Below are 27,288 nucleotides of genomic sequence, written 5' to 3' on the forward strand. Positions count from 1 at the left end.
CTGATACAAGGATGTTTCAGACTCTGTACAATACCTACCTATCACGTTCCTGCATTCCACTATTCAAACGTGACAATAAGTGGAGTAATATTGGGTGCATTTGTATCTGTGCCTGATTCATCACATGACTTGGACTGGTGAGAACCATAAGTTCCCTTCTCCCCAGTTCCCATGTGCACATTCATAGAGCTGCCGTAACAATCAGTACATTCTGCGTCCATTAGTTTGTCACGGTATTTCCCGTGGAGAGGTTTGCCACGTTGTAGAAGCTGTATGTAAAGCTGTGTTCTGTGGTTGAAAATCTTATATGGCCTAATCCTGTGTTCTGCATGAAGTTTTTAATTGGATCACAAATTCTGACTCACTGGACAATTCTCCACTATTTATATTTATTCCATGGCATGGCGCTTTGGCCTCTTCTCCCCTTCTGTGCTTACATTGTAAGGCAGGAAATGTCATCAGGCTTATGCTGTGGTCAAAACAACACGTACAACACACTGGAGGAACTCAGCAGGTCGGGCAGCATCTGTGGAAACGAGCAGTCAACGTTTATGGCCAAGACCCTTCATCAGGACTGAAGAGGGAGGGGGCAGGGGCCCTATAAAGAAGGTGGGGGAGGGTGGAAAACCAATCAGAGGAAAGATCAAGGGGTGGGGGAGGGGAAGCAGGGAGGGGATAGGCAGGAAAGGTGATGAAGGAATGTAAGGGGAAAGCACTATGGGTAGTAGAAGAAGGCAGAATCATGAGAGAGGTGATAGGCAGCTAGAAGAGGAGGTAGAGTGAAGGTAGGATGGGGGAAGGGAGAGGGAGGGAATTACTGGAAGTTGGAGAATTCAATGTTCATGCCATGATTGAAATCTCCAACTTCCGGTAATTCCCTCCATCTCCCTTCCCCCATTCTAGTTTCACTCTGCCTCCTCCTCCAGCTGCCTATCACCTCTCTCATGATTCTGCCTTCTTCTACTACATATACTTTCCCCTTACATTCCTTCTTCACCTTTCCTACCTATCCCCTCCCTGTTTCCCCTCCCCCACCCCTTGATCTTTCCTCTGATTGGTTTTCCACCCTCCCTCCACCTTCTTTATAGGGCCCCTGCCCCCTCCCTCTTCAGTCCTGACGAAGGGTCTTGGCCATAAACGTTGACTGCTCGTTTCCACAGATGCTGCCCGACCTGCTGAGTCCCTCTAGTGTGTTGTACGTGTTGCTTTGGCCACAGCATCTGCAGTGCACCTTGTGTATGGGTGATCAACAGTCTGCTGAATGGTATAACTTTATATCCCAACTTCCCAATTACTAATATGTCTGCTGGTGTAAAGTAGCTTATTTTGGTACTAACAACATATTCTGGTCATTTTACATGTTGAGACGTTATAATTTATTCTAATACTTTGAAATATTTCTTTGAAAATGAACATTATTAAAAATCGTAAATTTATTTGAAGCCCATTAATCAGAATATTCGCAAATAATAAAAAACAAAATAAAGTGCAAAAGAAAATAAGTATGTACCTGTAAAACACTTGCCCTTTTCCAAAGGGTCGACACACACAGTCCAATGAGTGAGATCATTATTCATTTATCAGTCATTCCTGATCCAAGTACATTGGAACCAGACCCATTCTTCAGTGTGGTATTGCTCTAACATTGGGTTCAATGGTGACTCCAGCAGTGAGCAGATAGCCAGTCTGATTCAGTTCATTGTCTTCCAGATGAAATGTAATTATTACATCTGATTTTTCTATGCATATGTCGTAAGGAAGTGCAGTATTTTTTATTTTTTGCTTCAACTTTCCATCACTTGCAGCTTTTTGCTTTTAGTTTCTCCATTAAATACCAAGCTCCATCTCCTGCACCCTTCCTGGCAAAATGCTCCCAATATTTCTTTATCTCTTTTCTAGATTCCAGTTTTTTTCATTTTCCTGCAGGGCATTACACCTTTAAGGCAACCCTCTGTTTAATGACAGGAAAGATCTTGCTAGTCTTGAGAGAGCAGACAATATTGGTCTGAGAAACTATAATTCTTAAAATTATCAGTGAAATTAGGTTTGCCATCTTTGCCTGCTGTACCTCAATGATAACTCTCTTCTCAGTTAGAGAGGCTGGGTTTAATTCTCAAACTAGGGCATTTTAAAGAACATGGATAGTGCCTCATCAGTGTAACACTGTCAGAGATTATGCCATTTAGGCAAATCACATTTGTCCCTCAAAGGAATGCAAAAGATCCGTGACCTTAGTTTGTTGAAGAAAGGTGTCTCTGATTGTCCTATGTTTATCACTAAAGCAACATCAATATAACAGGTTGTCTGGTCACATCCACAATTTAAGATGAACGCATATTCTCATGGAGTGTTGGTGTAGTTTATTTGAAGGTGGTCTTTGAATTAGTCTAAAATAATCTCCAGGAAAAACCAGTAACTTGAGAATATGTGTGCACCTTATTGTTAACTAACAACAACTATGCATTTATGTTATATATGTTGAGATGATGTTATTGCTTGCACAACTAATTCAAATATTTACTTAGAAGTAAAACACAGTTTTCTCTCTTTGTAATAACACGTACATATATACAGCAATTATAAGCTTAGTCAGACAACTTGCTTTTTCATTTTCCAATCTCTAGTCATAGTTAATCCTTGATCTGAAGAATGTGCATCATCATGACTCAATTCACTGTTGATTTATGGCTGTTTCCCACTGTCTGATCCCCTATTCTTTGCCAAAATAAATTCATCACCCCAATACATACTGCTGTACCTCCCAGTGCATTCATTTAGTCCGTGACCTTTTGGACAATTCCTCCAAGTTATAAAGATATCATAAAGTTCTGCAGATACAGTGTACTATATTGGCAATGTTCCACTTTACTGTGTCATTTCCTCAGCAGCTCCAACATTTATTTCTTGTGTTGTTTAAACTGATTTTGCTTTTCTCTCCACTCTCGTAGACCCTTCATCAGAACTGAGTTTCTAAGGAAGTGTTGCTGACCCAAAGTAGTAACTTGTTTCTCTTTCAGCAGATGCTGCTTTCCTAGCTGGTACCTTCCAGCATTTTTGTTGCTTTCCAATTCATTTAGTGTGTGTCAATTAAGTTATCATTACCTTTCTGACAAAAAAAAAACAACGAGATCTCCAAAATGGTAGCATCAATTGCCTCCATGCTTATAAAGGTACTTTGGTGTTATTTCTCTCACTTTTGACAGACTGATATAAAAACCTTTGGGTCTGTCTCAATGTCTTGTCAATATACAGATATTCTGAAATAGTCTTCATTGGTAAAATATTGCTTTGTTCTGAATGTAACTTACCTGACATCCATCCTAGAACAAAGCATATTCTATGACTCTGCTCCAGGTATCCTTAATCAGTGGACTATTTAAATGTTCAATTGTAAATGGGTTGTATGTCTACATTTGAGGACTTTAAAAGAATGAAGCTAGAGTTTAGAACAATGAGGGAGGTCCTCATTGAAACCTATTGAATATTAAAAGGTCTTGATAGAGTGGAAGTGGAGAGGTTGTTTCCAATAGTAGGTGAGTCTAAGACCAGAGGGCACAGCCTCAGATTAGAAGGACGTCCCTTTAGAGCAAAGATGAGAAGGAATTTCTTTAGCCAGAGGGTGGTGAATCTGTGGAACTCATTGCCACAGATGCCTGTGGAGGCCAAGTCATTGGGTATACTTAAAGCAGAGGTTGATAGGTTATTGATTAGTAAGAGTATCAAAGGTTATGGGGAGAAGACAGGAGGAAGGGGTTGTGGGGGTTAATAAATCAGCAAAAATCGAACGGTGGAGCATATCCAATGAGCCGAATGGTCTCATTCTGCTCCCATGTCTTATGGGCTTATCTAAATTGGTCCAACCTTTCTGAGTTCCAAAACATATCTTACTGTGTGGTTTCAGGGATTTCAGCAGCTTTGACCGGAAAAGCCATCATTAATCAATTGTCAACTAAAGATTATGTTCTCATTACAGAAGAACAGTTGTGTGGAAGTTTGGATGAAACATTATGCTTTGTTTAGGAGAATGATATTCAATTGTATAGTTGCACTAATGTAATGGAAATTGCCTGCCGCTGCATTCTGGGAACTGTCATGATTGGAATTGTCAAATTTGGATCTAGAGTGGCTAATGAATTTAATATATGTAACTAAAATTAAAAATCTTCTTCATGGAAATTGATAAAGCTTCATAATGCTAGCACCTATATCTCTATTAATGCAAACTTGCAAAATATTCACATTTACTTAGAATGTAAGATGCAAATGCTGTTGGCTGCTTATGGATGTCATCCAAGATGTGACTAATAATAGCTCCTACACTATATCCAACATCAAAATGAACTCACCCACATTCTCTGGTCTCATTGATTTAACCAATCTGAGGGGCTGGGGTTGGGCAGAAACACAGCTCTTTGAGAATCTGTTCTAAAATACAAAACTTGTCTTTCTCAAGAGTAATGGTCACGAGGACATTATCTTGGTATGAAGTCATGCTCTATACAGGATCTCCTTCAATCTTAATTTTAAAATTTCTAGTGATCACTTAACTCAATGTGGCATTTTAGAATAAGGGCAAAGCTCCTTTTGTGTCTTTATGATGAGGTAAGCCTTACTTTCCTCACTTCACTTAGTTGAGCATATGCATGTGTCGTACTAACAACTTGAACAAAACGGTCCCGACCAATTCCCCTCGCTGACCTTGATGTGCAGCAGCAGTTAGTATATGTTACTGAAGTTGCTACAAAACCTTGTCATCTTGCTGGCTTTGGGTACCAGCGACTGGGGATGTCCGTTCATTCTGAAAAGTTTTTACTAAGTCTTCATCCTTCTTTAATGCGCCAAGATCTTTCTCTACCTGATTTTACTTTAGCATATATGCCAGGGTGGATTTAGCATTAGGGTGGATGTGAATGTCTGCTTTGAAGACAGTAAGGCTGGTTTAATCATCCTTAAACATTTCCTCAAATTTGTACAATAACAATTCCAAATAGGATGTTGCAGTATCTGCATGGACACTAAAGATGGTGTTGGTCTGTGGGTTTCGTAGCCACTCCATCAGTCCATCAGTTGTTACAGAATAACATCAGTCTCTCTTTGCGGTCAACTATGACTAATAATATTTTAATCATACACACAAAACATTATATATTTCACTATATTTCCTTCCTGTAAATCTCCAGTCTAACAATACTCTGTCAAAGGATGATGATTGAATTTCTTCTATAGGTGTCTCTAGCATTGATAGAGTGATTTGCAATTATATGAATATTCATTCCAAAGCCTCACACTGAGTACTTTTATCTTACCATATTGCTGCGTCCCACTATTTCTATTGTTGTCATACCTGCTGTACAATCATAATTCTGTTCTCTTTAAACGAGCTTCAGTCTTATGCAAAGACCCTCTGTCTATATCACTGCTGTACACATTTCTCTGTGTGAAGGGGTCACATTGGTAGGGTTGCTTTGGTTAGTTGATGTGAATTAGATGCCCTGTCTTCTGACATGCAAAACACCTTGCTTCCTTAAAAGGAGGACTCTTGTCAAGAACAGGAAGAATTCTTACCCTCAAATGGTGCTGACCTAGTTTCTGAAATGGAGCTTTCACTGGTGTTTGCTGCCAAGTTTGAATCTGACGATAGATAAAATTAACAGAACAAGTGCTACACCAGCCCTTACACTTCCTCCCTCACCACCATTCAGGGCCCCAGACTGTCCTTCCAGGTGAGGTGACACTTCACCTGTGAGTCGGCTGGTGTGTCCAGTGCTCCCGGTATGGCTTTTTATATATCGGTGAGACCTGATGCAGACTGGGAGACCGTTTTGCTGAACACCTACACTCGGTCCGCCAGAAAAAGCAGGATCTCCCAGTGGCCACACATTTTAATTCCACGTCCCATTCCCATTCTGATATGTCTATCCATAGCCTCCTCTACTGTCAAAATGAATCCAAACTCAGGTTGGAGGAACAACACCTTATATACCGGCTGGGTAGCCTCCAACCTGATGGCATGAACATTGACTTCTCTAACTTCCATTAATGCCCCTCCTCCCCTTCTTACCCCATCCCTGACATATTTAGTTGTTTGCCTGATCTCCATCTCCCTCTGGTGCTTCCCCCCCACCTTCTTTCCCCCGGAGGCCTCCCGTCCCATGATCCTTTCCCTTCTCCAGCTCTGTAACTTTCGCCAATCACCATTCCAGCTCTTAGCTTCATCCCACCCCCTCCAGTCTTCTCCTATCATTTTGCATTTCCCCCTCCCCCCACTACTTTCAAATCTCTTACTATCTTTCCTTTCGGTTAGTCCTGACGAAGGGTCACGGCCCGAAATGTCGACAGTGCTTCTCCCTATAGATGCTGCCTGGTCTGCTGTGTTCCACCAGCATTTTGTGTGTGTTGTTTGAATTTCCAGCATCTGCAGATTTCTTTGTGTTTGATAGATAAAATTCCTTGGAGTTTCCATTACATTCTTATCAGGATTGTAGTGGCTGAGTTGGGTCAACTGGAAGACTAACTGTTAAAAAAATGGAATAAATCCTCTTGTTTTTTAAGTCAAACATGAATCTATGCTTTGTTGATCGGCTTCAGAATTTACCAAGGTTGTAATGTCTGATACACTTTTAACGCGACCACACAGTCACTGACTGTTTCTCCTTCTGCTCTCCTGTATGATGAACCTGTGGTGGTTGTCCATCATATTCAATGATGACAGGAGCCTCTGAGGGAGAGTTTTTATTGTGGAAAATCTGTTTCACTGGGGCAGTTCCACAATCTAGGCTTCAGAAGTCCAGTTCCAGTGCCACAAGTAGTCATCACAACTGGACTTTTCCTTGGTTGCAGCGGATGACTATGACTTCCTCAATGCCTTGTCATGCCCTTCGCTCTCCATAAAACGTTGCACAATCGCCTTCCTAGCCATTCAATCTCACTGTGGATCCCATCTGCCCAGTCTGCTGGAGCTGACTTCACATGCTGGGACATGCATGTCCCTTATCTCACTGGGATAGGAGACACTCCAGCTGACCTCACCTGGTTCAGCCCGCTTATCGAAGTGCTGTACTGGGGTGCGGCCGCTGTCACAGGCAAACAACTACTAACCCTAACCCTAACCCTAACCCTCACCTGGTTCACCCCGCTTATCGAAGCGCTGTACTGGGGTGTGGCCGCTGTCACATGCAAACAACTACTAACCCTAACCCTAACCCTAACCTCACCTGGTTCAGCCCGCTTATCGAAGTGCTGTACTGGGGTGCAGCCGCTGTCACAGGTGAGAGCTGAGTGTCTGGTGGGGACCAAAGGTGAGTGAGGTAATGTACCTGTAATTCTCTGCTATTTCTCATGGCCATTGATTGAAACAATCACTCTTCTGCATGTTGTCTATGAATGGGGCATTTGTGTCTTTCTGTGGGACTCCTAGTTTGATAAAGTGTGGTAGTTCTCGGAGCTAATTTCTATCAACAGCTATTTAGGATTTCATATATTCTCCCATAGAATGGTAAGTGCTGGCACATTTTTAGCAACATCTACTTGAAGAATATTGTTAGCCCTGAAGAACATCTCTATTCCTGCCATGTTCCCCATAAAGGACTCACATTCTCCACTTTACAATCCCAGGTTGTCCAAGCAGCCATTTTGTCCCCATTCATAACTGAATAGTAGCATTGATCCACACATATCTCCTCTGTCTTACATTGATAGCTTCCATAATTATTCTTTTCCCTTGTGCTACTCGACTATCTTTGTTCTTCTCTTTTACTGGAATTTGCTGCTGTCTGTGCATGTTGACCAACTAACCCCATCATCATCAACAGCATTCATCATCAAAGATCATAACCATCCAAGTCAAGATCGTAGTTGTCATCAGGGAAGTGATACAGATGCTTCAGGTCTCATACGACCAGGTTCAGGAACAATAATTACCCCTCAACATCATGCTCCTCAGCCAGAGTGGATAACTTCACTCACGTCAGCACTGAACTCATTCCACAACCTATGGACTCACTTTCAAGGTCTCTACAACTCACGTTTTCAATATTATTTTTCTTTGTGTATTTGCTCATTTTTGCACATTGGTTACTTGTTTGTCTTTTTGTGTGTTTCTTTATTGATTCTATTATGTTTCTTTGTATTTACTGTGAATACCCACAAGAAAATCAATCTCAGGGTAGTATATGGGGTCATATATGTACTTTGATAATAAATTTACTTTAGACTTTGAACTTTGAATTTTAACTGAACACCAAGGAAAACTTTGATGTTCCATATGAAGTTGGGTCGTGAGTGCTCAGTCACTTTCCAACATCAAAGTCATGAGAAGTAAAAGCAGCAGCAGGCCAGTTGGTTGCTCTTGACTTCAACATTATCATGGCTGATCTTCCACTTCAGTTCAATTCCCTGTTCCAACTCCATAACATTCATTCCTTTAACATCTAAAGGTATTCACTGTCTCCAGAAAACACCAGGAACTTCCGAAGATGGCTCTGTATCTTTTAGCAGACCACTAACACATGTGCTTATATAACAAGTGATAATGTCTTTATGCCATGGAGATACAAGGGACTGAGTTGCTGGAATCTGGAGCAAGAAAATATAAGCCCCTGAAGGAACTCAGCAAGTCGGGCAGCATCTGTGGAGGGAAATGGACAACTAAAAGTTTGGGATAAAACACATTTGACTCATCTACATATTTACATATAAATACTCCAGGGTTAGCTACCCTTTCAAAGTTACATCTATTGCCCATCCTGAAGAAATTCCTGAACCGTTGAGGTCCGTGCAATGTCGGAGCTCTCACAAGGCAGGTATCTAGTAACTGCAGAGCTTATGGCCAAAAACACAGCCCTGAGGAAATCCTGCATTGTTCTGGACTATTAACATTGGCCTTTGAAAGCTAAAACTCCATTATTTAGCAGAAGGCATAGCTCCATTCAGTGGAGATGATCCCCACCACCACTAACCCCCCCCCCCCCCCTTCCCACCCCACGCCACTTCTTTTCAATTTTGCCAGGATTCATTGATGTCCACCAATGCTGTCTTGACATCAGGAGATGTGGCAGAATGTCAGGTAGATGGGAACAATATTTATATGAGAGATGGTCAATGCTTTTTTGAAATTATCCTGGTTAATAGACTCCCGTTTTTTGCTCAAGCCATTTACACTAACTAAGCAATGCTGCCATCTTGTGCTGCAATGGTTGCATTGCAGAAGAGTCAGCTACGGGAACCAACAACAATAGCTTGTTTTACCCTGTAATTGCAACACAGTGTATTCACATTGAGAAAGTTTCAATTGCAAGACATGGTGTGAAGCATCGGCTCGTTTGTACAGGAAAGGAGAGACATAAGTTTATACCTGGGGATAATGGCAGCTTAACTGAAATGTTCAAAGTGTCCAACAGCTCTGCATTGCTTAGTTCCCTGAAAATACGATATTGCACAAGTGATGAATTTACCGTCGATGCAAATGCTTTGAAGAGGACTTGGGAGCTTGTGCTGAGTAAATCAAACATAAGATAATTATTAAATGCAGCAAGTTAATGACAGTCACTGTTAAAATGGTTTGCTCTCTGTGTTGTTCCACTGTTGCTGACAAGGTGGAGACATTGCACAACAGTTGAATTCAAGGACAATTTGTAACTGATGATGTTCTCCTATGGCCAGTGAAATTTTGAGAGCAGTGAGGCTGGTCTGGTGGGGACTATTCCCTGTGTTTTAATGCCAGTGGATTTTCTTGTTCCTAGCTGAAGGAGGTAACTGATGATTTGCCTTTCCCTTTTATGAAGACATAGACACAGCAAGTGGTTAGACTCTCTTGGCAATGTGGAGGATCAGAGGGATCTTGGGGTCCGAGTTCATAGGACACTCAAAGCAGCTGCGCAGGTTGACTCTGTGGTTAAGAAGGCGTACGGTGTATTGGCCTTCATCAATCGTGGAATTGAATTTAGGAGCCGAGAGCTAATGTTGCAGCTATATAGGACTCTGGTCAGTCCCCACTTGGAGTACTGTGCTCAGTTCTGGTCGCTTCACTACAGGAAGGATGTGGAAGTCATAGAAAGGGTGCAGAGGAGATTTACAAGGATGTTGCCTGGATTGGGGAGCATGCCTTATGAGAATAGGTTAAGTGAACTCTGCCTTTTCTCCTTGGAGTGAAGGAGGATGAGAGGTGACCTGATAGAGGTGTACAAGATGATGAGAGTCATTGATCGTGTGGATAGTCGGAGGCTTTTTCCCAGGGCTGAAATGGTTGTCACAAGAGGACACAGGTTTAAGGTGCTGGGGAGCAGGTACAGAGGCGATGTCTGGGGTAAGTTTTTTATTCAGAAAGTGGTGAGCGCATGGAAAGGGCTGCAGGCAATGGTGGTGGAGGTGGATACAATAGGGTCTTTTAAGAGGCTTTTAGATAGATACATGGAGCTTAGTAAAATAGAGGGCTATAGGTAAGCCTAATAATTTCTACGGTAGGGACGTGTTCGGCAAAACTTTGTGGGCCGAAGGGCCTGTATTGTGCTGCAGGTTTTCTATGATTCTATGTAAGCAGTGATCAGCTGCTTTGGTCCACCAAGTTTGCAGTAGCTATCAAGCACTCATTTCCACTAACCCTACGAGGGGTGATTGATAAGTTCATAGCCTAAGGTAGAAGGATTCAATTTTAGAAAACCTAGCACATTTATTTTTCAACATAGTCCCTTCCTACACTTACACTCTTAGTCCAGCGGTCGTGGAGCATACGGATTCCTTCTTTGTAGAAGTCGGCGACTTGGACCTCCAGAAAGTGTCCACAGCATGGGGTGATTCATAAGTTCGTGGCCTAAGGTAGAAGGAGATGAGTTATACAGCTCTCGTTACATGCACATGCAGTTCAACTCTTTGAGTGATTATGCAGAAAGTTTGAAGTTAATAACTCATATCCTTCTACCTTGGGCCACAAACTTATCAATCACCCCTTGTATATCTTGTTGATAGTTCCCTCATCAGAGGTCGGTTTCTACTGTGTAACATTAAGGTATAGACTGCAAATATAAGGCACCAACTTGATATATTTACTTTTGTACCAGATGTACCATGTTTAACCTAAAATTCCCATTGTTAGTGTTTAGAAGTGTGGGTGTTGTTGTGGAAGTATAACCACTCTGAAATTGAATATACTTCCATGAAGTTGTAAAGTTAAACATCCGTGTATAAGACCATAAGACATAGGAGCAGAATTAGGCCATTCGGCCCATCTAGTCTTCTCTGCCATTCAATCATGGCTGATCCTTTTTTTCTATCTCCTCCTCAACCCCAGTTCCCAGCCTTCTCCCCGTAACCTTTGATGCCACGTCCAATCAAGAACCTATCAATCTCTGCCTCATATATACCCAACGACCTGGCCTCCACAGCTGCACGTGGCAACAAATTCCACAAATTCATCACCCTTTGACTAAAAATATTTCTCCGCATCTCTGTCTTGAAAGGGCGCCCCTCTATCCTGAGGCTGTGCCCTCTTGTCCTAGACTCTCCCACCATGGGAGACATCCTTTCCACATCTACTCTTTCTAGGCCTTTCAACATTTGAAAAGTTTCAATGAAATCCCCCTCATCCTTCTAAATTCCAGCGAGTACAGATCCAGAGCCATCAAACACCCTTCGTATGATAATCCTTTCATTCCTGGAATCATCTTTGTGAACCTCCTTTGGACTCTCTCCAATGCCAGCACATCTTTTCTAAGATGAGGGGCCCAAAACTGTTCCCGGCTCTCAAGGTGAGGCCTCACCAGTGCCTCATAAAGCCTCAGCATCACATCCCTGCTCTTGTATTCTAAACCTCTTGAAATGAATGCTAACATGGCATTTGCCTTCCTCACCACTGACTCAACCTGCAAGTTAACCTTCAGGATATTCTGCGCAAGGTTCCTGGATTTTCTCCCCATTTAGAAAATAGTCCACCCATGTATTTCTACTAGCAAAGTGTATGACCATGCATTTTCCAACATTTGCCCCTTTCTTGCCCATTCTCCTAATCTGTCTAAATCCTTTTGCATCCTACCTGTTTCCTCAACACTACCTGCCCCTCCATCAATCTTTGTATCATCTGCAAACTTGGCAATAAAGCCATCTATTCCATCATCTATATCATTTATATACAGCAATAAAAGAAGCGGTCCCAACACGAACCCCTGTGGAACACCACTAGTCTCTGGCAGCCAACCAGAAAAGGATCCTTTTATTCCCAATCACTGCCTCCTACCAATGAGCCATTACTCTAACCACGTTAGTAACTTTCCTGTAATAGCATGGGCTCTTAACTTGTTTAGCAGCCTCATGTGTGGCATCTTGTCAAAGGCCTTCTGAAAGTCCAAATATACAACATCCTCTACATCCCCTTTGTCCATCCTACTTGTAATCTCCTCAAAGAATTCCAACAGGCTCATCAGGCAGGGTTTTCTCTGAACCCTGATCTTGTCCTGTGTCACCAAGTATCCTTAACAATTTACTCCAAATTCTTCCCAGCCACTGAGGTCAGGCTATCTGGTCTATAATTTCCTTTCTTAAAGAGTGGAGTAATATTTGCAATTTTCCAGTCCTCTGGCACTATGCCAAGAGTCCAATGATTTTTGAAAGATCATTTCTAATGCTCCCACAATCTCTAACACTACCTCTTTCAAAACCCTAATGTGCAGTTCCTCTGGTCTAGGTGACTTATGTACCTTTAGGTTTTTCAGCTTTTTGAGCACTTTCTTTCTTGTAACAGTAACTGCACCCGTTTCTCTTCCTTCAGAAACTACAACATCGGGCATACTGCACCCACCTCTCTTCCTTCACACACTCCAAAATTGGGCATACTGTTAGTGTCTTCCACTGTGAAGACTGACACAAAATACTAATTTAGTTCAGGATGTACAAAAAAAAGCTGAATGAACTCAACAGGTCGGGCACCATCCGTTGAAAGGAGCAGTCAACGTTTCTGGTCGAGACCCTTTGTCAGGACTAAAGAAGGAGGGGGCAGGGGCCCTATAAAGAAGGTGGGGGGAGGGTGGAAAACCAATCAGAGGAAAGGGGTGGGGTGGGGGAAGCAGGGAGGGGATAGGCAGGAAAGGTAAAGAAGGAATCTAAGTGGAAAGCACTATGGGTAGTAGAAGAAGGCAGAGTCATGAGAGAGGTGATAGGCAGCTAGAAGGGGAGACAGAGTGAAAGTGGGATGATGGAAGGGAGAGGGAGGGAATTACCAGAAGTTGGAGAATTCGATGTTCATACCAAGGGGCTGGAGACTACCCAGACGGTAGATGAGGTGTTGTTCCTCCAATCAAAGTCTGGCCTCATCATGGCAGTAGAGGAGGCCATGTATGGACATATCCAAATGGGAATGTGAAAGAGAGTTGAAGTGAGTGGCAACCGAGAGGTCTTGTTTGTTGTGGCGGATGGAGCGGAGGTGCTCGACAAAGCGGTCCCCCAATCTGCGTCGGATCTTACCAATGTAGAGGAGGCTGCACCGGGAGCACCGGATGCAACAGATGACCCCAACAGACTCACAAGTGAAGTGTTACCTCACCTGGAAGGACTGTTTGGGGCCCTGAATGGTGGTAAGAGAGGAGGTGTAGGGACAGGTGTAGCATTTACACTTGCAGGGATAAGTGCCAGGTACGAGATCTGTGGGGAGGGACGTGTGGACCAGGCAGTCGTGGAGGGAACGATCCCTGCGAAAAGCAGAGAGGGGTACAGAGGGAAAGATGTCCTTAGTGATGGGGTCCTGTTGAAGGTGGCGGAAGTTGAAGGGGATAATATGCTGGATCTGGAGGCTGGTGGGGTGGTAGGTGAGGACAAAGGGGACACGGTCCCTGTTGTGGTGACGGGAGGATGGGATGAGGGCTGAAGTGCGGGAAATGGAGGAGATAATTGATGACGGCAGAAGGGAAACCACAATTCTTAAAGAAAGAGGACATTTGGGATGTCCTGAAATGGAATGCCTCATCCTTGGAGCAGATGTGGCAGAGACAGAGGAACTGGGAATAGGGAATAGGGAATAGGCATTTAGCAGAGGTATAATCAAGGTAGTTTTGGGAGTCAGTGGGTTTATAGAAGATGTCAGTGGACTGTCTGTAGTCAGAGATGGAGACCGAGAGATCAAGAAAGGGGAGAGTAGTGTCTGAGATGGACCAAGTGAATTTAAGGGCTGGGTGAAAGTTAGAGGCAAAGTCAATGAAATTGACGAGCTCAGCATGGGTGCAGGAAGCAGCACCAATGTAGTTGTCAATGTAGATTGGGGGACTGCTTCATCGAGCACCTACGCTCCGTCTGCCACAACAGACAGGATCTCCCGGTTGCCACGCACTTCAACTCTGCTTCACATTCCCATTCGGATATGTCCATACATGGCCTCCTCCACTGCCATGATGAGGCCAAACTTTGGTTGGAGGAGCAACACCTCATATACCATCTGGATAGTCTCCAGCCCCTTGGTATGAACATGGAATTCTCCAACTTCCAGTAATTCCCTCCCTCTCCCTTCCCCCATCCCACTTTCACTCTGTCTCCTCTTCTAGCTGCCTATCACCTCTAATGACTCTGCCTTCTTCTACTACCCATAGTGCTTTCCACTTAGATTCCTTCTTTACCTTTCCTGCCTTTCCCCTCCCTGCTTCCCATCCCCCACCCCTTGATCTTTCCTCTGATTGGTTTTCCACCCTCCCCCTACCTTCTTTATAGGGCCCCTGCCCCCTTCTTCTTTAGTCCTGACAAAGGGTCTCGACTTTTAGTTCATCAGCCATCTCCTTGTCCCCTGTTATTATTTCTCCTGCCTCATTTTCTAGCAGTTTCTATATCCACTCTCATTTCTCTTTTATTTTTAACATACTTGAAAAAACTTTTACTATCCACTTTGATATTATTTTCTAGCTTGATTTCATATTTCATCTTTTCCCTTCTAATGATTTTTTTTAGTTGCCCTCTGTAGGTTTTTAAAAACTTCCCAATCCTCTATCTCCCCACTAATTTTTGCTTTGTTGTATGCCTTTTCTTTTGCTGCTTCAATACCTTTGACTTCCCTTGTCAGCCATGATTGTGCTGTTTTTCCATTTGAGTATTTCTTCATTTTTGGAATACACATGTCCTGCACCTTCCTCATTTTTCACCAGAAATGCACACCGTTGTTGCTCTGCTGACAACCTTGCCAGCAGCTCCTTCCAATTTACCTTGGCCAACTCCTCTCTCATACCACTGTATTTTCCCTTACTCCACTGAAATACTGCTACGTCAGACTTTACTTTCTCCCTAATTGCCTCCGGTTCATTACATAACACCCAATCCAGTATAATTGATCTCCTTGTAGGCTCGATGACAAACTGCTCTAAAAGCTATCTCATAGGCAGTTAACAAACTCACTCTCTTAAGATCCATTACCAACCTGATTTTCCCAATCAACCTGCATGTTAAAATCTCCCATGACTATCATAACGTTGCCCTTTTGATGCTCCTTTTCTATTTCCTGTGGTAATCTGTGGTCCACCTCCTAGCCACTGTTGGGAGGCCTGTATATAACTGCCATCAATGTCCTTTTACCCTTGTAGTTTCTCAACTCAACCCACGAGGATTCAACAACTTCTGATTCTACGTCACATCTTTCTTCTGATTGGATGCCGTTCTTTACCAGTGCAGCCTCCCTTCTGCCTACCTTCCTATAGCTCCGATATAATATGTAACCTTGGACATTCAGCTCCCAACTTCAGCCATGATTCAGTGATGGCCACAACATCATACCTGGCAATCTGTAATATTGCAACAAGGTCATCCACCTTATTTCTTATACTACGTGCATTTAGATACAAGACCTTGAGTACTGTATTTGCTATCCTTTCTGATTCCACATCCCTAATGATTTGATACTCAGCCTATTGGCTGCAACTAAGTCCCGTCACCTGCCTGCCCTTCTCGACAATCTGACTGCACGCTATCTTTACTTTTTTACCATCTGTCCTTCCTGAGTCCCATCACTCTGGTTCCCACCACCTGCCAAGTTAGTTTAAACCCTTCCCAACAGTTCTAACAAACCTGCCCACTAGAATATTGGTCCCCCTCGGGTTCAGGTGCAACCCGTCACTTTTGAACAGGTCATTCTTCTCCCAGAAGAGACCCCAATTATCCAAGAACCTGAAGCCCTGTCCCCTGCATCAGTTGCTCAGCCACACATCGATCTGCCAAATCATCCTGATTCTCCCCTCACTGGCATGTGGCACAGGCAGCTTTCCCTTAAAATTACATTAAGTCATATGCAATCCCCATTCACTGTCCCACATTCTCTTACTATAGACCTCTATTGACCCAGTCACTCCTTACACATTAGTATTGTCATTCCACAAATTATGTCTACTGTAAATAGCTGCGGCCCAAAGCAGTGAATCTTTTATTATCTCATTAATCTCCATCTGCCACCTGTATTCCTCACTCTATCTAACTCTCACCATAATGCCAATATATTGCCCCTAATCCAATTAGTTTTAATTTTGCTCACTTCTCCCTTATGCCATCTGAATGTCCAAGTATGCCACGTACACCAGTTTTGAGGATTTTACTAGTTACGTCGACAAAAATTCCGGTAAATTTGTTAAGCAGGTTTCCCTTTCATAAGCCCATACTGATTTTATTCAGTCCCATCACTTGTTATTTGTAGCCTTCTCTTTGTTCTGTAAATTCCTTGTTTTTCTCATGACCATGTTTCTGCTTGCAGGGGACTCATCATTGTACCCAGATTTTTCTGTTTAGAGGAGGCCACATTGGGACCATCGAAAGCAGTACACTCGACTGGAAAAGTGTAAGCATACCACTGATTCACCTGGAAAGACCCACTAGTCTGTTAATTACTCCTTTCTCATTGATAAAATCCAATGCTCTTTAGTTAGTTCCTCAATGCATTGATCTCAAAAAAAGCATCATTATGCACACTCCAGGAATTCTTTCTCCATAGTTCAGTAGCATAAATTAGTTTAACCGTGTAATAGAATTTAAATTCTGTATAACAGTTGCATAGACTTGGATTTTGTGTTGGCAGAAGAGGATGGAGTTTGCCATTGACCTTGAAGGATGCTCAGCTGAAAACATCTCTTTTTCCATTTTCACTTGCGATCTAGGGATCTCAGATGTGCAAAGCCAAGCAAGCTGAGCAACCAGTCTCAGCAAAGAAAACCAGAAACGCAGACCAGGAAGGAAAAAAAAGCTAAATTTTTAGCTGAAGTCAGCATTTTCAAAAGATTGATCATTTATCTAAGAATAAGCTGATTGCTGAAATATTACAAATCTTTGAAAAACATTATTTTAAAATATTTGTATTGGGATAATTGCATTCATTAGTAAGCTGTAATAATGGGTGGCAGGGAGGCGGTATATCTCTACCAAAGGAGGTGTAGGGAGCTCCTTCCCTCTGCTAGCCAGCAGGTCACCTTTGGGCAATGTGTAGTATTGCTTAGCCCCCCGATCAGGGTCAGGTGAAGCCATGGGAGCACATCGTACCAGCAGATGGTGCATATCATAAGTCTTGGTTATGCGACCCCTGGTGCCAGGTAGACAATGTCTGAAGAGCACCAATAATGGCTAGAGTCACCCATTTTGTAAAGACACTGCCCAGTAGAAGGCAATGGCAAACCACATCTGTAGAAAAACTTAACAAGGACAATCACAGATATGGATAAAGAGAGGAAGACAATGGTTATCATACATCATACGACATGGCACATAATGATAATGATGAATAGTGGGTTTATATGCTTTCAAAGTCCCACAAGCAATATTTTCAGGATAGTCTATCATGAGACTTATTCATAAATATCTAAAATTTTATTTTTTTAATGATTTCCCATGCATGCGGTGGAGAAACCCAAGGGGTATACGCATAGACAGTATCCAGGATTTCTGTGTTTAACCATGCACGTATGGAAATCCTGAAGTTGCAATCAGTATCACAATCTAGTGATGACAGGAAGTGATAACTTTGTTTTCATTACGTTTGCAAAATATGAGTTGCTGTTAATGTGGCCATGGTATATAATATGATCCAGCAAGTTCAGCAGGTTTAAACCATTTGATTATTATTATTCTAATAGTTTACAGCATTATGAAGGGAAGCAGGGAGCAACATCCAATCTGATTTGCAATCATATTAATTTGTCAACTTTTTTGGAATGGGATTGATGGAGTCATGGCACTAACAGAATCTGTAATATCATGTCATGGCACTACAGTAGCGTAGTGGTTAGCGCAACGTTATTACAGCTCAGAGCATTGGAGTTCAGAGTTCAATCCCGGCATACTTTGTGAGGTTTTTGTACGTTCTCTCCATAATCGTGTGGGCTTCCTCCCACATCCTAAAGACGTACTGGTTAGTAGGTTTATTCGTCATTATAAATAGTTGTGTGATTAGGCTACGGTTAAATCGCTGGGTTGCCAGGTGACACGACTTGGTGGCACACAAGGGCCTATTCTGCACTGTATCTCTAAATAAAAATAAGTGAAATATTGTTCCTCAGCACCTGAGAGATTGAATTAAGTCTAACTGTATAGACAGTAACAAACACAAAAGGTTGGAGGAACTCAGCAAATCAAGCACCATCTATGGAAGGAAATAAACAGTCAACATTTTGCGCCAAGACCCTTCATCAGGATCCCTTAGTGTAAAATAATCATAAACAAGTTGATAGACATGTTAGAGAGAATACAGTAAACTGGAGAGGCACAGGGAAACAAGGAGTGAGGGAATGGACTAGGAGATAGCATAGTGCCAAGGCACAGAATGGCTTCTTTCACTTTCCTCTTTATCTTCAGATAAAATTAGAAGACACAGTGTGAATAATTACAACAGAAAAACAAGGGCAGAGGGACAGATGGAGAGGACGTCGGGGAGAAAAACCAGGAAAAAGACTAGTACTTAGAAAAATTCCTTCCTCAGTTTTCCAGCTCATTGTAACCAGGCATTTTATTTTGCCTGGCCAGCTTGGGAACTGCTCAGGAGTGCCCTGTCACTCACAGCCTTCAGTTCTTTGCCTGAACAATGACTTTTGAACTCTGCTCTGACCAGACGATAGCTTCTCATTCACCCCATCGGATCCGTGAAAGGCAAGAGGCGGATCTCAGCAAAAACGAGTTGTGTAGCATCACCCTGATTGTTCTGAACTATACATTCGCTTCTTAGATCACAGTGAGACTCTTTCAGGAGCTTTTCATGCACACTGTCCCTCAGAGCTGCTCTCGTTCCTCTTGAGGAGACGGAGGGTGAATTTATTTGCAAAAGCATTCTACGGAGTCAGGACTATTCACTGGAAGCAGCCTTCCGTTTGACAGCTGGATGTGTCCTGGGAATTCCCGGAGCATGCATTGCAAACAAAGTTCGAGGGCAAAAGAAAGCAGTTAAATGTCAGCCTCACCCCCTCCACAATCTGAGAGACAAAGGAAGCGCTTCGGCAGCTTCAAATGTCAGCAAGGCATGCTGGGAATGAAAGCCAAACAGAAAGAAAGCGAGGTTCAGGGATACAGAAAGAGTTACCTAGTAGCTGGATTTCACCATTATAACAAGGATGGGTTTTGTGCTCTGTAGCCCAAATAAAGAATCATGCAATTGGCTCCAATCCAGGTTGAAATATCACGAGGGTAGCTTGCACTCAATAGAAGCAGTAAGGAGAACCCAATGAAACCGTACCCAGATCTGTTCACCCCCCAACACTCCATTACACAGCACTTCGAAGGGTTGATCATCCTTAGATTGAGCGGGTTGTTTTGTCAAATATAGTTGCTGGAGCCACTGAATATACCTATCAAGCAGAGTGTATTCCATTACAGTCCTGACTTGTAACCAGTAGATGGTAGAACGGAGTTGGGCTCCAGGAAGCAAGCTACTTGCCGCAGAATACCCAGCTTCTGACCAGCTCTTGTAGCCAAAGTGCTTACATGACTGTGCCAGATAATTTTTTGAATGTCCGTTAAGTGTAAGGGGTAGGACATTTGAATCCTTTTGATGGGAGAGTCATTGCTGGCACTTCCGTAGCACTTCATAGTGTGAAGAGCCACATTCAACATGTTGAGAATAGCTTCTTACCCTCATATGAAAATTCTGAACGGCCCATGAATCTCATTATTCACACTATTTATTGATTTTTGTCCCTTACCATATATTTCATGTCTTACACTGTATTTCTAACACAAAACAACAAATTTAAAGACATATTTCGCTAATAACAAACCCAATTCTGATTCTGAATGTTACTTGATACTTATAAGCCCATGCCTGAATATTGCCTAAATCTTGTTACTTCCAGGCAAGGTCTGCTTCATTTGCCAAGAAATTAATTATTGAAAGGTATATCATGCAATCATTAGTAAACATCTTCACTTCTGATGTTATGGTGGAAGGAAAACTCTTCAATGAAGCAGTTGAAGATGGCTGGGCCTAGGACACTGCTCTGTGAAACTGCATGGTGTAGTTCTGGTACAGTACTGGGTCTTGACATCAGCAGAGGGATCAATCCATGCATGACAGGGTGAACAACAAACTTCTGTGGGAAGTTACATACTTTGATGGTGTCAGCTGCAGAAGAGTTGAGTTTACGAAGGCATTCTTCTTCAGATACTGCTGTCCCAAACTCCATGAGTCAGCCAAAGTGGCCAGACTGGACCATAAGGACAACTCTGGGCATAGAAAAGAAAATTTCATCTACTCTTAGTGGGTCAGGCAGCAGCTGTGCAAAGAGAAACATTTCAGGCCCAAGGCCTTCTGTCAGAACAGAAAGAGGAATAGAATGTGTCAGTTGCAAAGCCACAGAGGCAGCCATAGCCCACCAACTAGAAGCCATTCTCTGATAACTCTAGTGGGAATTCTGTCATGTAAGTATACTTTGCTGCAGTAATATAGAGGTCTAGTTATTGCATGTAGATCTGGTCTCCCTATCTTAGCAAAGAAGATTCACTGTCTGATTTCTTCAATGATTTATTTTGCTGCATAAGTTGGCTGAACCCGTACTCTCTACGGTTTGAGCCTATGAGAGGTGATCTCATTAAATTTACAAAATGCATCAGTGCTTGGCAGAGTAGATGAAGAATTGGTACTTCATCTGGCAACCTAGAGTTTGTCAAAATAGGGGGTTTCTCATTCAGTTCCTGATGGATTTCCCATCTGGTACAGCTTCACCTGGAAATGATCTCCAGTGTGGCCTACTCAGAGTGAAGTTGAAATTGAAGCCCAAGATGTGAGCACATCTTGCTCCATTTTCTAGTTAGCCAGTGATATTACAGATCCACTAAGACAGAGACAGAAATGCCTGTGAAATGGAAATGTCACAGTTGAGAACATAAATGTTAGATTGAGTGGACCAATGTATCAAGGAGACTGAATGTTGAGGCAGCAAATAATCAGGAGAATCAGGCACAGGTAGAGCAAGAGAGAGAGGAAGGTCTGTTTTACTGAGAAATCTCAAACCTTGTAACTCTCCCTAAGTGAGCTGACCAACAGACTAAAGCAGGGATGGGCAAACTTTTTGACTTGTGGGCCACAAAGGGTTCTAAAATTTGACAGGGGGGCCGGACCAGGAGCAGATGGACGGAGTGTTTTGGTAATACACCTCATAAGAGAAAATAAAATATCATGGGATATGTAGAAAACATGTGCTTTAATTTCAATTGAAAATGAACAAATGCATTACAACAAAATATCTGTCTTTGAAGTCCCATGGTATTTAGCTATTTATTGAAATGACTTTTAAAACACTGAAAATTAAATGAATAAAATACAGCTTTTTTTAATAGTAACAGTTATTATTTTAAAGCACAGAAAATTCTGTTATCCTTCAAGATATTATCATCATCACTTTCCTCCTGACTGTCTTTATTTCAAAAACGGTAGGAGATGCAGGTCTACTTGTCCTGCTCCTTCTTATTCAATTGTCCCCTGTGCCAAAACTCAACAACGACCAGCACAATGACAGAACAGTGACAGCGCGCCAGTATGCAGAGCGCGTTATTTGATCTGGAGCGCATTTTTTATTTTGAGAACGTACGTGCACCTGCGCACTACTCATGTCCATCACTTAACAGAAATGACATGTAACATGTAAGGCTTATTGAAAAAAATATTTTCAGATGCATTTTTTACATAACACAACGAAGAAACTTATTTTTAATTTCAGTGGGAACAGTGTTGTTGGTCTCCCTTTTTAGCCAGCGCATCAAAGTCTGGATTTAGTTTTGTTGTGGCGATTCTCAGGATGGATCTGAGGTGTTGGTCAGTTAACTTGGATCTGTGGCTGGCTTTGTTGATGTTCATGATGCTGAACACCTGTTCACACAAATAGGTCGAGCCGAACAAAGAGTAAAGCGCAAATGTGGAGTAATACACTGCACCTCAACAAAGGTCAATGTATATAGAGTGCGTCATCTATTGGGAAAACACCAGAATTGCAGGGAAAAAACGTTAACAAGGTATATTAATATAATTTCATCATGTTCTGCAGGCCGGATTAAAAAGCTTAATGGGCCGCGTATGGCCCCCGGGCCATAGTTTGCCCATGCCTGGGCTAAAGCCTACCTAAGGTCTGTGTTGTAGGTGCTTATTGTTTAGTCATTCCCAACATGGCAACACCAGAAAATCTGCTCATGCCTTCTGCAGTTTTATGCCATTTCAACAAGTTTTTGACCCAGCATTTCATCAGTAGCTGCTAATGGCAGCTATTGAGTTTCCTCATCAAAAACAACCCAGCAAGAATTGGGACAAATGTCAATAACAATTGTAAATCAGATCATCACCAGGTAGGAACAGGCTATGCGACAATGCCCTTTTCATTTATTTTATTTTTGTTTGAACAGGCCCCTCCAGTCCCGAGCTCTCCAAGCCAAGGTGAACAGCAACATCTAACTTAACCCTAGCTTAATCTCGGGACAATTGACAATGACCAATTAACCTATCAATCTGTACATCTTTGGACTGTGTGAGGAAACCGGAGCACCAGGAGGAAACCCACACAGTCACGGGGAGTATGTACAAACTCCTTACAGACAGCAGTAGGAATTGAAGGCGATTGTGGTCTCCTTTTCTCAGCATTGGGTTTTATCTCTCTCAGTCTTCACTGTCTCCCATGTCTGTAGGGTCTTTGGGACCAAAACCCTGCTGCCTGACCAGCACTTACTGGTTTTAATCTAATTTGTGGTGGCGTGAATCCAGAAAAGTGGCTGCATAAGCTAATAGTAAAAAAATGTTGCTGACCTGACTCAAAAAAAACCATTTTCTTTCTTTTTCAAAATTCAAAAAGGCCAGGTTGATTTGGTCGTAAAGAATCCATTCCACAGAATCTGCAATCCTACACTTAAATGATACACTTTACTGAGAACCTCAAGGATCAGCAAATGATTCAGAAAGAAATTAAATGAATAATAAATAAAGCAGGAAGCCATTTAGAGGTGAAATGGTCAAAAAGATTGACTCCCCTAGACAATATAGCAGCAGTGTAGTGAATTCTCTGGAGCACAGTTAGACACATGGGATATTTTACTTATTCCACAAAGGAATCATCTGCACAATATACTCATGTCAGCATTCAGCTGTATTTACACAGACAGCAGGCCTACATGTCTGTATATAGCAACTTGACAGGCAGGAATTCACAAATTAATAGGGTAAATATTTACTGATTAGAGCCCTTTGATAGTTGGCTGCTTCATTGTACTTGCCAATCGATCATTTCCTGTCCAGAGATTATCTTCCATCTCCTCTACTTGCTGTGACATCATCCGTGTTCTTTCCACACTCTTTGAAGAAACCAGGCATCAAACAATTCTTTCCTGCCACTGTCTGGGGGAGAACTTCCGATTTCCTGCAACCTTCAGAATATAAAATAAAAAAAGTAACCTTCAGATTATGAATGGCATCCTCTACTCAGAGCCCTAGACTCCTTCCAAATTCTTTTATTGGCAACATTAGTAAAGGAAAAGTATATAATTCTTACATATAATTTTGCTTGATAAAATAGCATAAACTCATAGGCATCATACTCCAATGTGACCTTTCGCCTGCTGATGAAAATGTTAATATTATTCTCTTAACCTCTGGACACTGCTTTGCATTTTCTGGTTAGGCCTTTCTCAATTAATGTTACTTTAATAGAGCTGATTGTTTTCCAGATAGTTACCTCTGGTGACCACAAGAGGTGGTAACTTATTTCTGGAGTGATTACAAGCATATTAGTTAAAAGCAGCAAGTTATTTAAACCAGACAGTCTAATTTGTGGAGCTTCTGTCATGTTTTAACTGGTTATTTTACTTACAAGTTGAAAGCCCAGGGATATTAGACACCTGAAAGAAGGCAAAAAAAATCTAAAGAGCCCAGTTTCAAAATGTTTGCATATTTCTGTGTTGTTGTTGGTACTGCTGTGTTGCTGTCAAATATTCTGATATGTGCCTTGGCTATTTGTTACAAGTTGTTTCATACAGGTCACAAAGAATTTTTACTCATAACTCTCTGCCTTTTCAAAAGCTATTGGAAACTAATAAGCACCTAGTTGTCCAACCTGTATTCAGGGGGCACTAGTATGGAGGGTGAGGTGCTATTATTTGATCTCCTTTGCCCTTCATTGAGATAGTGTTTGGGAAAAACAGCCACAACAGGAATGGAGTGAAAAATTTAAATGGCAGGGAATTAAAAGCTCATCGTTATACTTGTAAACTGAACAGGGTGTCCTGTTACTATGTAATTCGTCTTCCAATGCAGAGGCTACATTGAGCAGCCAAAACAACAAATTATGTAGATCTCTGTTTTACATAGAAACCTTATGTGAGGCTTTGATTGATAGGGAAGGAGAAGCGGAAAGGGTATGTGCTGCAGTTTCTGAGATTGCTTGTAAAGGGGAAACGATATTGGCAAAAATGGAAGAGTAAACCAGCCCATCACAAAGGAAATTATTCTTTTAGAACAATGAGAAGGAAATAGAGAGAACCACGTGTCCAAAATGTGGCATTATTTTGGGGACACTTTGAAGACAGGGGGAAATGGCGTGGAAAGTGAGGAACAGGGAATCACTTGCTCGGAAAGGTGAGAAGGGATAAGAACAAAAGTGCGGGAAATGAAATGGTTGAGCACACTATTGACTATATGAAGGGTAAGCCTCAGCGGGGGTAAAGGAAGACATTCAGAGGCATAGTGTGGAAAGGTGCATTCATCAAAACAGGTGTGGATGAAATAAGGGACTATGAGAAATTATAGTCCTTAAAGGGCTGGAAGTCAAGAATAATCACGTTGAGTTCTAGCGACTCTGAGTCATAAGCATATCCTCTGAATAGAGTTGAAAGCAGTTAGAAGAGGCAAGGAAATAGCATTATTGGAATCATGTGAAAGAAAGAGATTCATTTTAATTTCTAAATTATTTTCCTAATAATTTGCCAGGTAATTCTATTGTGGTGTCAGAGAGTGGGAGAACAGACAATAGGGATTCTGAAATCTAAATTAAGCTCTTGGCAAGTAATTCTCCTATGCAGTTCTCAGAGACTAAACATTCCCAGTATGGCATTTCTAAGCAATGCTTTTCCTTGTGCCAAATATTCCTACATAGAATGCTCAGTATCCACTAAGGCAGCCATATGCTTGATGGTTAACAAAACAATATTATATATCAGAGGTTTCACACAAGTAAACAACTGCAAAGCAAGCCCCATTCCTCCCTCCTATTCTTGCACGTACACTGCCCTCCAACCCCAAGACTTCTTTGGCCTCCAGCCTCCGATGGACTCGGACACAGAGACTTCCAAGGCAGCCCTTGGGCCACAGTATTCGGCATTGTCACAAGGACCTGGTGATCACCAAACATCAGAACTCAAAATCTAGACTCACCAATGATAGGACCCCAAACACTAGGCCTCAAACTCACGTCTCATTAACTTGAAAAGCCAGCGGGTCATCCAGACCTCATTCCTCCTGACCACATGGAACCCTGACTCCAACTTCCTAACCTTGGTGGGGGTGGTTTCAACAACCTTTGTCCAACCAGCCCAGCCTGGCTCACTGATGTCCCATATCAGTGTTGTGGGGGCTCATATAAGTCTCTGGCCTGTCCTTTAATTCCCCCACATCCCCATCCTTAACCCCTAAACTGACCCTACTCCTCTCTCTGTTCCCAATATCATCCCCATGAACCAAAAAAACCCCACTAAATATCAGCTAAAACTGAGTGCAGCCTCCATGGAGGAACATTTACTAAGAATTTGTTAGTGATTGCTGATATACTGAAAGTAGCTTTCTTTTCATAGATGGGTTCTTGATGTCTGTGGCCTGGGCTTTCCTCACTGTCCTTTCAGCTTAGAGCAGATATGCATTACCTACTGCACACTTGAAATAAAATATTGCTATGTTGAAGATTCTGATTCCTTGTGCTGCAATAAGCAAATTGATTTTAAAATGGTGGTTAATGTTTTTCCAGAGATTTGAGGATGGACAGGACTGTTAGATATTCTATAAATCATGAGAGGTTATTAAAAAAGCAAGTGCTATGTTTCTGTCTCTTGGCACATCTGGTGAGATCTGGTGTTATTTCCTGCATTGCTTCTAGTTCTCGGCAAAGTGTTTATGTTTTGCTACTTTTTCCTGTTGTTGATGAGAAAATTGCCTATACTGCACACTTGTAACATGACTGGTGCAGAAATCTCCTTCCTGTTACTTACTATGTACAGAATTGCTGTACATTAATACTCCTCTCCTAATCTGGCCCCTGTCAATTTGTCATCAGAATACAGTATTATCTTGGCTAGTGTCCAGTATTTGAAGTTTACACTTTAACTTAAAGAGGTACAAGTCATTGTTAAATAGTGGAATCTGGAAATCACTCTCACACGTCTGTGAGCTGCGTAAAGAGTTGCTAACAACGCACTCTGCATTTTACAATATGAGTATATACTATAATTGTATATTCTTATATATTGAATTATACAATATAATTCTTCCAGGTGTCACCAAACCTTTAGCTGTGCAGGAGCATTTTGTACTGCTCTGGAGATACGCAAAACTTGACCACTTTTTCTTTGACGTTTTTAATTTCAGACAGTTTTATGATAATTCTAAATTGAACACACTTCCATCTATTTAAAGTATGAAGTTATTTTTAGCCCATGCTTTCTTCTAGTAACCTTTCTGATTGTTCTTGCAATTCTGCCAGGCGTTATCTGTGAAGCACAGCATCATTTCAAAAATAACTTCCCATTGGCCATGTAATCTATTTAGTAACCACATTCATTCAGATTTATATTTAGACCTAGCTTCCTGCTTCTGAGAAATTGTCTCTTAAGGTAATATCACAATCT

At 41.9% G+C, this 27,288-nt stretch overlaps 1 long non-coding RNA gene across 1 annotated transcript in view; it reads right to left on the reverse strand.

Moving 5' to 3' along the window:
- LOC132397748 (uncharacterized) overlaps positions 1-27,288 on the reverse strand; it is a 151,688-nt gene that overhangs the window by 50,963 nt on the left and 73,437 nt on the right. Inside the window, exon 2 of the long non-coding RNA XR_009513436.1 lies at positions 23,632-23,823. This is a non-coding gene — a long non-coding RNA (uncharacterized LOC132397748). The remainder of the gene's footprint in view (positions 1-23,631; positions 23,824-27,288) is intronic.

This window comes from Hypanus sabinus, chromosome 8 (genome assembly GCF_030144855.1).
Source record: "Hypanus sabinus isolate sHypSab1 chromosome 8, sHypSab1.hap1, whole genome shotgun sequence".
Classification (NCBI taxonomy): Eukaryota; Metazoa; Chordata; class Chondrichthyes; order Myliobatiformes; family Dasyatidae; genus Hypanus; species Hypanus sabinus.